Source organism: Malus domestica, chromosome 01 (assembly GCF_042453785.1).
Source record: "Malus domestica chromosome 01, GDT2T_hap1".
In the NCBI taxonomy this organism is placed as follows: Eukaryota; Viridiplantae; Streptophyta; class Magnoliopsida; order Rosales; family Rosaceae; genus Malus; species Malus domestica.
The window spans coordinates 22,299,192-22,309,888 of NC_091661.1; positions in this window are offsets into that span (position 1 = coordinate 22,299,192).

Below are 10,697 nucleotides of genomic sequence, written 5' to 3' on the forward strand. Positions count from 1 at the left end.
ATTAGCATTATTTTGGTAGCGATGATCGTCTTGTCATGCAGGTCATGACTGAGTATCACGACAGACTGCGAAAGGCTGAGCGGTGCAAGGTGAAACTGAAAGAGAATAAGCAGCTTGTGAATGATGCCAGGAAGACGAGCAAAGCTTTGGCTGATGCCATTGAAGTCAGGGATCAACATTTTGAGAGTTTGAAGAGGCGGAATGGTGAGAACTTGAGACTCAAAGTATAGTTGGAGGCAACTAAGAAACAGTTGGAGGCAACTATGCTCGAGGTTTCCAAGGCTAAAGGGGAGTTGGATAGTGCCTTGGTTGAGGTTTCTGAGTTGAAGAGTAGTATCCCGACTGAGAAGGAAGCTGCTGTGAAGGAGTTCTTGGGTTCCCCGGCCTTTCTCCATGTCCTTAGACCTCGCTGTACCCGGGAAGTTCACTTTGAAAAAAAGGAAATGGATGGCTGTCCTTGATCGTTATGATGATGGAAGCGTTCTTCGAAAATACCGTGAAGAAATAGATGAGCATCATCGAAAAGGTGAAACCTTCGACCTTGCAGTTTATTCGAGCAGTGCAAATGAGTCGGGCGATGATGCTAGTGCTGATGAGCAGAGTCATCAGGGTGATGATGAGGTTGGAGATGCAGAAAATGGCGGTAGGTCTCAGAGTGATATGATCAGGGGTTCAACTTCAGATGAGGAGGACTAGAAGTGCTTTCACTTTCTACATGTACTCTGCCTGCACTAGTTTGTTGTTTGTATGGCATGTGCCATGTTATAAACTCGAGGGTTTTTTTTTTTTTTTTTTTGTATGTTTATGAGTATTTGCATTATCAAGCAAGTGTTTGTATTATCAAGCTTCAAGTGTTTGCCCTATCATTGATGAATGTTTGGCTATGTTTGCATAGATCCTTTGTATAGTCTTGTTGACATATACTTAGATTTTATTTTGTATTGGGAACATGTGCGTTGAAGCTTCAACACTTGAGTGTTTCATTGCTCAGAATGTAAAAGAGTTTAGGGCCGAGTTGGCTAAATCACCTCTTTATTGAATTCATACCAAATGGTTTTTGTTACATAGGATGCCGAACGGCTGTAGCTTAACACTTGTACAATGTGAGTCTATTTGTAATAGTACTTCAAGTGGTCAGCATTCCATGGATCGCCAAGGGTCTTGCCGTCGGAGCTTCTGAGCTTGTAGGAGCCAGGGCGGCTGATGCCGACGACCTCGAACGGTCCGTCCCAGTTAGGACTGAGTGTTCCTTCACTCGGGACTCTATCACAGAGTAATCTTTTCTTCAGTACCCAGTCTCCCACTTTAAAAGAGCGAGGTTTGACCCTTGAGTCGTAGTAGTTGGAGATGCGCTGCTTGTAGGCGACATTCCTCAGGTGAGCCTGATTTCTGTGTTCCTCGACTAGATCCAGGTTGAGGGTGAGTTGCTTGTCGTTCTCACTCTGTATGTAGTTCTGGATTCGGTATGTTGCTTGCTCAAGCTCAACCGGGACAACTGCTTCTGTACCAAAAGCAAGTGAGAATGGAGTTTCTCCTGTGGAAGTCCGATATGAAATGCGATATGACCAAAGAACTTGGGGTACGAATTCTGGCCAACAACCTTTAGCTTTGTCCAAGCTAGTTTTCAGAGTGCGCTTGATTATTTTGTTAACGGCCTCGACTTGTCCGTTAGACTGGGGATGGGCTGGAGAGGTAAAACATAAGTTGATGTTGAACTTAGAGCAGAACATCTTGAACTTCTTGTTGTCGAACTGCCGCCCATTGTCCGTGACTATCGCATTGGGAATTTCGAATCTGCAGAAGATGTTCTTCCATACGAAGTCTTCTATTTTTCCCTCAGTAATGGTTGCCAAGGGTTCTACTTCAGCCCACTTTGTGAAGTAGTCAACTGCAACGATTGCATAGCGGACCTTGCCTTCCCTGCAGGCATTGGGCCGATCAAATCAAGTCCCCATTGGGCAAAGGGCCAAGGGCTGATCATAGGAGTGAGCGGCTCGGGAGGGGAGTGAGGGATAGTTGCGTAGCGTTGACACTTATCACATGAGCGTGATATTCTGATGGCATCCTGGTGGAGTGTTGGCCAATAGTATCCTTGGCGAAAAGTCTTGTGTGCTAGGGATCGAGACCCAGCATGATCTCCGCAAACTCCTTCATGTATTTCCCGAAGGACAATTTCCGCCTCCGCAGGTGTAAGGCATCTTAGGTATGGCAGGGTAAAACCGCGCTTGTAGAGTTGGTCATTAATGATTAGGTATCGAGCAGACTTGTATCGAATCTGCTTAGCTTGGACTTTGTCAATTGGGAGGCTGCCATGAGCAAGGAATTTATAAATTGGGGTGATCCAACTATCTCCTTGCTGTAAATTGCACACTTCCATGACCATGGTGCTTGGTGCTGCCAACAATTCGACATGAATTTTTCTCCCAATCTTGTCTTCCACTGCCGAGGCGAGGCGAGCCAAAGCGTCTGCATGACTGTTTGCCGCTCGAGGAACTTGGGTGATCTGGTAGTGGAAGTGCTTGAGCAAAAGTCGCGTTTGCGCAAGATATGCTACCATGGAGCTATCCTTAGCATCAAAGTTATTCGTGACTTGGTTGACCACTAATTGGGAGTCACTGAAGATATCAATTCGTTTAACCCCGAGGTGTTTGGCCAAACGTAAGCCTGCTAGAAGGGCTTCGTATTCGGCCTCATTGTTCGATGCCTTGAATTTGAAACGAAGAGCGTATTCCATCGCCACTTTGTCGGGGGTAGTAAGGACTAATCCTGCTCCGCAGCCCTGTTGGTTGGACGAGCCATCAACATACAGACTCCATGTTGGGGTTGTTGATTCTATCTTCTGAGCTTCCGATGGTAATGAAGCTATTGCTTCAGGTGTAGAAGCAATGTCAACAGGATATGTGAAGTCGGCTATGAAATCTGCTACAGCCTGACCTTTTTCGGCTGGTTTTGGTTGGTAGGAGATGTCAAACTCACCCAATGATATTGCCCATTTGATCATTCGCCCAGACGTGTCAGGACTCTGGAGTATCTGTCGAAGAGGGTGATTGGTAAGCACGATAATGGCTTGTGCTTGGAAATAGGGGCGAAGTTTTCGAGCAGACATGACCAATGCTAAAGCTAATTTCTCAATGTTGGAGTATCGTGTCTCCGCATCTTGTAGGGCCTTGCTAGCGTAGTAGACGGGCCTTTCGACCCCACTGTCCTTTCGAATAAGAACAGAACTAACTGCTGAAGCCGAAACCGATAGATAGATAATGAGAGTGTCACCAACTTCTGGTTTGGAGAGCAGAGGGGCTTTACTCATGTACTCCTTGAGGTTCCTAAATGCCTTGGCACATTCCTCCGTCCATGTAATGTACTTCTTATTTCCCTTGAGTGCTTTGAAGAAATGAGCACATCTGTCTGTGGCCTTAGAGATGAATTTGGTTAAGGCTGCCACCTTGCCAGTAAGGCTTTGGATGTCTTTTGAAGTTACTGGCTCTTTCATGTCGAGGATTGCTTTGATCTTTTCGGGGTTAGCTTTAATGCCTCGTTGGCTAATCATGAAGCCTAAGAATTTGCCAGAGCCCACGCCGAAGGCACATTTGTTGGGGTTCAACCTCATTCGATACCTCTTTAGAATGGTGAAAGTTTCAGATAGGTTGATGATGTGTTGGTCAGCATGTTTGCTCTTGACTAACATATCATCAACGTAAACTTCCATGCTCTTCCCAATCTGTTCGGCGAACATTGAATTGACTAGTCTCTGATAAGTTGCTCCTACATTCTTTAGGCCGAAAGGCATGACTTTGTAGCAATATAGTCCCCTGTCAGTAGTGAAGGCTGTGTGTTCTTGGTCTGAGGGGTTCATGAGGATTTGGTTGTATCCTGAATAAGCGTCCATGAAGCTCAAGAGCTCACACCCTGCCGTAGAGTCTATAAGTCTATCAATGAGAGGAAGGGGGAAACTATCCTTCGGGCATCCTTTGTTTAGGTCGGTGTAGTCGACACACATTCTCCACAAGACCTTTTGAAGCAGGAGACTTTCCTTGGTCGGATTTTTCTTAACAAGGACAACATTTGCTACCCATGTTGGGTAATTGACTTCACGGACGAAGCCTATGTCCTTGAGTTTTTCAACTTCTGCTTTCATCGCCTCGTATCGCTCAACATCATAAGATCTTCGCTTCTGTTTTACTGGTTTGGTCTTGGGATCAATACTCAAGTGGTGACAAATGATATCGGGAGAGATGCCCGGCATATCTTTATATGACCAAGTGAAAACCTCAGCGTTCTCTTGCAAAAAGGAGATCAGTGACAACCGAATGGGTGGTGACAAAGTAGTGCCAATCTTCACCATACGGTCTGGATGGTCTTTGGAGATAGAGACTTTCTCTAACTCTTCAGTGGGTTGTGCTTGCTGGGTGAATGAGTCATCTCGAGGGTCGTCGGGTTGACTGTTGCCATCCTGAAGACCCAAGTTGGATTCATCTGGACTGGTCTTTACGACTTGGTTATGTATAGAGAGAGTCTCCTTGGGGACAGACAGGTGTTGTTGTTTGACTAAAGTGTTGTAACATGATCGAGCACTAAGTTGATCTCCCCTGATGTACCCATTGCCGAAAGGGGTTGGAAACTTCATCAACAACATATGTGTGGATACCATGGCCTTGAGATCATTGATGCCTGTGCGCCCAAAGATGACATTGTATGCCGTCGGGCAATTGACCACTAGGAAGTTAGTGGTAATAGTAGCTGTGTAGGGGCATGTACCAATGGTGAAGGGTAAGTGTATACTCCCTAAAGGTTGCACGATATCGCCAGAGAAGCTTATCAGAGGAGAAATCGAGCGATCGAGCAAGTGTTCCGCTACATTAAGTGCCTTGAAAGCTTCAGCAAACATGATATTGATTGAAGCACCTGTGTTTATCAGGATTCGTTTCACATCAAAATTTGCTATGTGAGCTTCCACGATCAGCGGGTCATTGTGAGGGTAGATGATACCTCTTTCTTCCTCAGGGTAGAAACATATTGGATCCCAGTTAGGCTTTTGATACTTGCCTCCTCTGATGTCTTCCACGTGAAACACTTGATGGCCAGGTCTCAAAGTTCGTTCACTGCTTTTCATGGCCCTATTGGAAGATTCAGACATGGGTGTGCCGCCGCTTATGGATATATCACATTCACCTGGCGTTGGTTACGGTTATCCCTCGGAGGGTGAAGGAGGAACTGATCAATTTTTCCTTCACGTGCCAGAGCTTCAATATGGTCACGGAGTATAATGCACTTTTCACTATCATGGCCATTATACTCGTGGTAGCAGCAAAACATTCCCGTGTTCTTCGTGGACTTGTAATCTGGCTGTCTTGGCTTTGGCTTTGGTATCAGGTGAGCTATACTGGGGTAGATGGCAGCACATGTAGCATTCAAAGAGGTGTATGTCTCATACCTCGGGGTAGGGCCTGTCTTGACACGTGATTGGCCCACTGCGTTGACTGCCTGGGGGCGGGCATTATTGTGACGATATCCTGAGTTATCGCGATAGTACCCCTTATTCTTTTTATTAAAATGAGATTGGTGAGGATGGAAGTCTTTCCTTTTGCCCTGAGATTGATATGTCTGCTGACTTGGCGAAGCATTAAATGAGGCAGGGGGTGTGCTACTACCATTTGGAAGGTTGAGGTCTTTTCATTCGGTTGGATCTGGCCTCCACTCCCTACTTGCTGATAAGGGGTGACTGTAGGGGGTTTCCTTTGATATGTCCTTGCCTCGGCGGAGGCATGGTTGTAAGCTTGTGTCATCACCTCAGAGTAAGTCTTCCAAGTGTTGGCATTAATCATGTACTTGAAGAAACAGTCACGTAAGCCTGCCGTGAAAGCCTTGAGGGCGGTCTTGTCATCTGCCTCAGCGCAGCGAAAATACTCATGGCTGAAGCGGCCAGCGTACTTTCGTAATGACTCGTCCGGCTTCTGGCGAATAGTGTACAAGTCATCTGCGGAATGCAAGCGATCGGTCTGGAAGATGTGTTGAGAGACAAACAGCTTCCTCAACTCTTCAAATGAGTCTACTGTCTCAGGTGGAAGACGACAATACCAGTTTAAAGCTCCGCCAGAGAGGGTGAAGGGGAAGAGAAGGCACCGTTCTTCGTCGGTGTGTCCCCGGTATACCATGGTGGACTCAAAGAGGTTAAAGTGTTCAATCGGGTCTTCCTTTCCAGTATAGAGCTGTAAGTCAAGCTTCTGCTTTGTCTTCGCTTGGAGGGGAGTGTTGAGGATCCTTCTTGTGAGAGGGCCAGGCCTGGGTTGGTTCCAGTCAGGTATCTCGGCTTGACGTTCAGCCTTCAGCTTGTTTACTTCCTTAATGAGCTGCAGGACAAGGGGGTCCTGAGCGGAGTCGTGCACCACCGAAGTTTTCTTCTTTAAGTCCCCATCGCCTCTTGGAAGTAAGAAAGTTTGATCAAGATAGCGTGATCTTTCTTTGGACTCGCCACACTGACTTCTAGAGTGAGTATGTCGGAATGTTTCCGAGTCCCCAGTACCTTCATATTCTTCTGGGACTTGTTGCCCATTCCCTAGATTGGCGGCTGGCCTGGGTCGTGGAAGAGGACCGAGTCTTTCAGAAACCCTTGGGTCATTGATCTTCGAGCTTATGTGGATGGGATTCTCTCGACGTTGCTTTAGGAAGTCTCAACAATCGCGATAGACAGCTTTTGATCCTTCCACTCCCTCTGTGAAGAGGTGTTTTCCTCTACTTCTCCTGCTTCGGGTTGAAGCAGCTGGGTTAAGAGAAATCTCATGTTGATTATCACATTGATGTGTAGCTCGATCCCTATCAGGGATGTCCGTGTCGGATATCGGCGACCCTCCGTGTTGGGGGGCATTCAGTTGATTGTTGACCTCAACAGGGGCGACGAGCTTATGTGTTTGAGCCTGCCTAGCCTCGTGAAGCATCTCGAAAAGTTTTTCATATTGTTCTTGGAGGACTTCATTCTTCATCGCTATCTTGTTGTTCTGAACTTCTAGCTCATCGACTTTAGCTTGAAGAGTAACTCTATTTCCTTCCTGCTTTCGTTGCTTCGTACTAGGTCCAGCTGGGGTGTCATTCTGTGTGTTGTGGCTTCTTTCGCTCCCCATATCGGAGAGAGATGCTTGGCCAAAAGAGAGTGTACGAGCGGTGGAAACCAGCTTGACAAAGCTGAAGAGAGTGGGAATAAGTGTCGTTTCCCACAGACGGCGCCAAATGTTGATGCACAAAATCAGCGAGGACTTTGGTACAACAGAAAGTGTCAGGTTTGTGACCTTCGCTTGGTTGCTTCGATCACTAGTGAAGATAAGTACGTAAATGAATAGGGACAGGGAAGCAAACACAAGATGTACGTGGTTCACCCAGATCGGCTACGTCCACGGAGTAGAGGAGTTCTCATTAATTGTGAAGGGTTTACACAAATACATAGGTTCAAGCTCTCATTTTGTGAGTTCTAGTGAATAGTTTAGTACAAAATGACATTAGAGATTATTGTGGGAGAATGATCCCTATTTATAGAGGAGAGTTTCTAGTTTTGTTCTAACATCGACACGTGTCGTGTTGTGATTGGCTTCTGATGTTGACACGTGTCGAGCTGTGATTGGCTTCTGATGACGACACGTGTCGCTTTGTGATTGGCCTCCTGGTTGAAGGGAAGCTCTTCTAGGTCCTTGACGGTATAACGTTGACCGGTGCTCAGTAGTTTCGGGATTGGTCAAGTATGGTACAAACAAAATCTAATGAGACTAAGATTCTCATAAGATAATTCATTAATTATATTCTACTTTACCCAATTTACTTTTTTTCAGGTGCTGAAAATACACGTATTGTGTGTTTGATATATACAATTAATTATATGCAGATTGTAAGGGGAGAGTTAATGATTTTAAAAAGGAAAGAAAATAAAGACATTAATGCACAAAATTATGGAGATGAATGCACAAAGGAGGCGAAATTAAAGTGTACAAAAAATACCTGAATCAATGAAATGCATTTTAAACTAATTACACATTAATATGAGATTCAATGTCCTGAAAAACTAGAGGTGCAATTTAAGTTGGGCTAATCTGAACCCGCCCATGTCCAACCTGACTTTAAACCCAAACAAGTGAGGTTTTTTTTTTAGTTATAATGCATCCAAACCCAATCCAATTTCAACCCGTTCATTGATTGGGTTGAGTTTGGTTTATCATTTGCCCGTTCATCCCCAACCCAACCCAACCTGACTAACGAAACTCAATCTAACCAAATTGTAGCCCATATCAATTAATGTGCATACTACCCAAGTGAGCCAAGTCCAAAAACCAACGCCCTTTCTAATATTTTTTTTAATAAATTACCCTTTATAATTACTTAAACTTTTAGGGAATAAGATGATTTGATTAATCACCCCATATTCGTAGTCTCTAAATCTTAAAACTTTATAGTAGATTGATTTATGAAATTAAAGTTAGCTAGCTTTGATGCTACTTGGCTTAATTTTTTTAGGAATTCTTGGAAACTAAGTTACAAGATTAAACTTGAAAAAGTTGGGCAACCCAAACCCAACCCAAGTAATCCTAACCCAATTAAACCCGAGCCAAAATGAACCGGAATGCAACCCGAGCCTGAATTGTAAAAGTTGAGTTAGGATTGGGTTGACCTTCTAACCTGCCCAACCCGCCCGAGTTGCATCCCTATGAAAACTACACAAATTAGAATTTGTTTTTATATATATTGAATGACTTTATTAATTTAAACGCTTATAATAAATCTTGACAAAAAAAAACACTTGACAAGTGGCTCTTTACCACAGTAGTGAAAAGGAGTTGAGCCCTTAATTATCGTCTATAAAGACATTAATACACAAAATTATGGAGATGAATGCACAAAGGAGACGAAATTAAAGTGTACAAATATAGCTGAATCAATGAAATGCATTTTAAACTAATTACACATTAATATGAGAATCAATGTCCTGAAAAACTACACGAATTAGAATATTTTTATATATTCAATGACTTTATTAATTTAAACGCTTATAATAAATCTTGACAAAAGAAAAAAAAAATCTTGGTAAGTGGCCTTTAACCACAGTAGTGGAAATGAGTTGAGCCATTGCATAACGGCGTGAGTTCAAACCCATCGGTGACTAATCTAACAAAATTTATCATTTGACAAAAAAAAAAAATCTTGAGTATGAATTCTTGTTTTCTCAATTTAAATTATAAAATCTGATATACGATACACGTTATTGAATGTGTTGTCATGTTTTAAAATTTGCATAAAATTAGGCTTTTTTATTTTTTTTTTCTTTCCGAATTTCAAATATGAAAAGGCGCTAATTTTTTTTTTCCCAAGAAAAGGCACTAATTTTGGGTTTCTTGCTTTCAGTGTAAGTATTGCTCCCAAAATTAGTTCTTACATAAATTTGGAAAAGTTTAGCAGCATTATCTCACACTTGGTTTTTTTCTTTCCATATTTTGATCATTCATTGCGTTTTTTTTTTCAATGGATGTGGTATCAAAATACACATTGGGCAAAAAAAGTAAGTAATTTATACCTTTTGTGTTTTTATCTATTTTCGTTTTGGTGTTTGTACATCTTGTTTGTTAATTAAACTAATGTGATTCCTCAAATACCTGTTGCCACCAATTTAGTCAATTAATTTTTTTTTTGGAAGACTGGAAACTATCATAACCAGGGCACAAGCCAACAATACATAGAAAGCCCACAGGAGGGGCAAGCACACAAAACACACGAAAGGTGTGAGGGACAACAACATAAGGACGCTGCAACAAAGGCTAAACGTCATCCCACCACACCCCCAACAACTCAAAAACACTTAAGGAGGGCAAGGAAGTCCATCCTTGTTGAGAATGTGAATCAATGAAGATGGGGATCGTTTGACCCAACAATTGCTGCACATCTCCATGTTCTGCCTCGACGCCAAAAAGTTTGCCGTCTGATTGGCCGATCTTGGAACCCAAGACCAACGATAGCCCTGGAAAGAGGTCCCTAATCTCAAAATATTTTCTAATATTGGAAACACTTCCCAGCTGCCATTTGAAATATCTCCATTCAAGGAAGAGACCACCTCAAGCGAGTCCGACTCCGCAACCACCCAACTCAGCCGCTAACTCACATCCCTTCAACATCGCCATTGCCTCCACAAACACCACTGATGGAGCCATAATAGCAAGTTTATCAGCCGCCACAAATTGACCCTCATGGTCTCACAACACCGCTGCTAAATTGGCCCTACCACTCACTGGGGTCCAACTAGCATCCACATTAGTTTTGATGTAGGGGCATTTGGAAAGCACCATTGAGGATTTGGCTTGGAAGAAGCAGTGATAGATCGGGATATAAAAGACTTTGAGACCCGCGCCTCCCAAAAGGAAGCCAAGGATAATGAGATAACATGAAGCACATGGGAGGGAACAATGGTTATAGCATTAAAGACATAATTACACCTTGCCTTCCAGATATGCCAGCAAGAAAAAGCAATAATGGAAATGAGCCTTGATCTCTACTGCGGGTGAGAAGCCAAGTTTATCATTTCTCGGATCCAAGAATTAAAAGAAGAAACCCCATCACCCATCCTCCGAAGACTAAGTTGCCCGCCAAACCAAATTGGCTCCACCTAAGGACACCGCAAAAACATATGTATAACAGATTCTTCCTGATTCTTACAAATGGGACACAAAGGT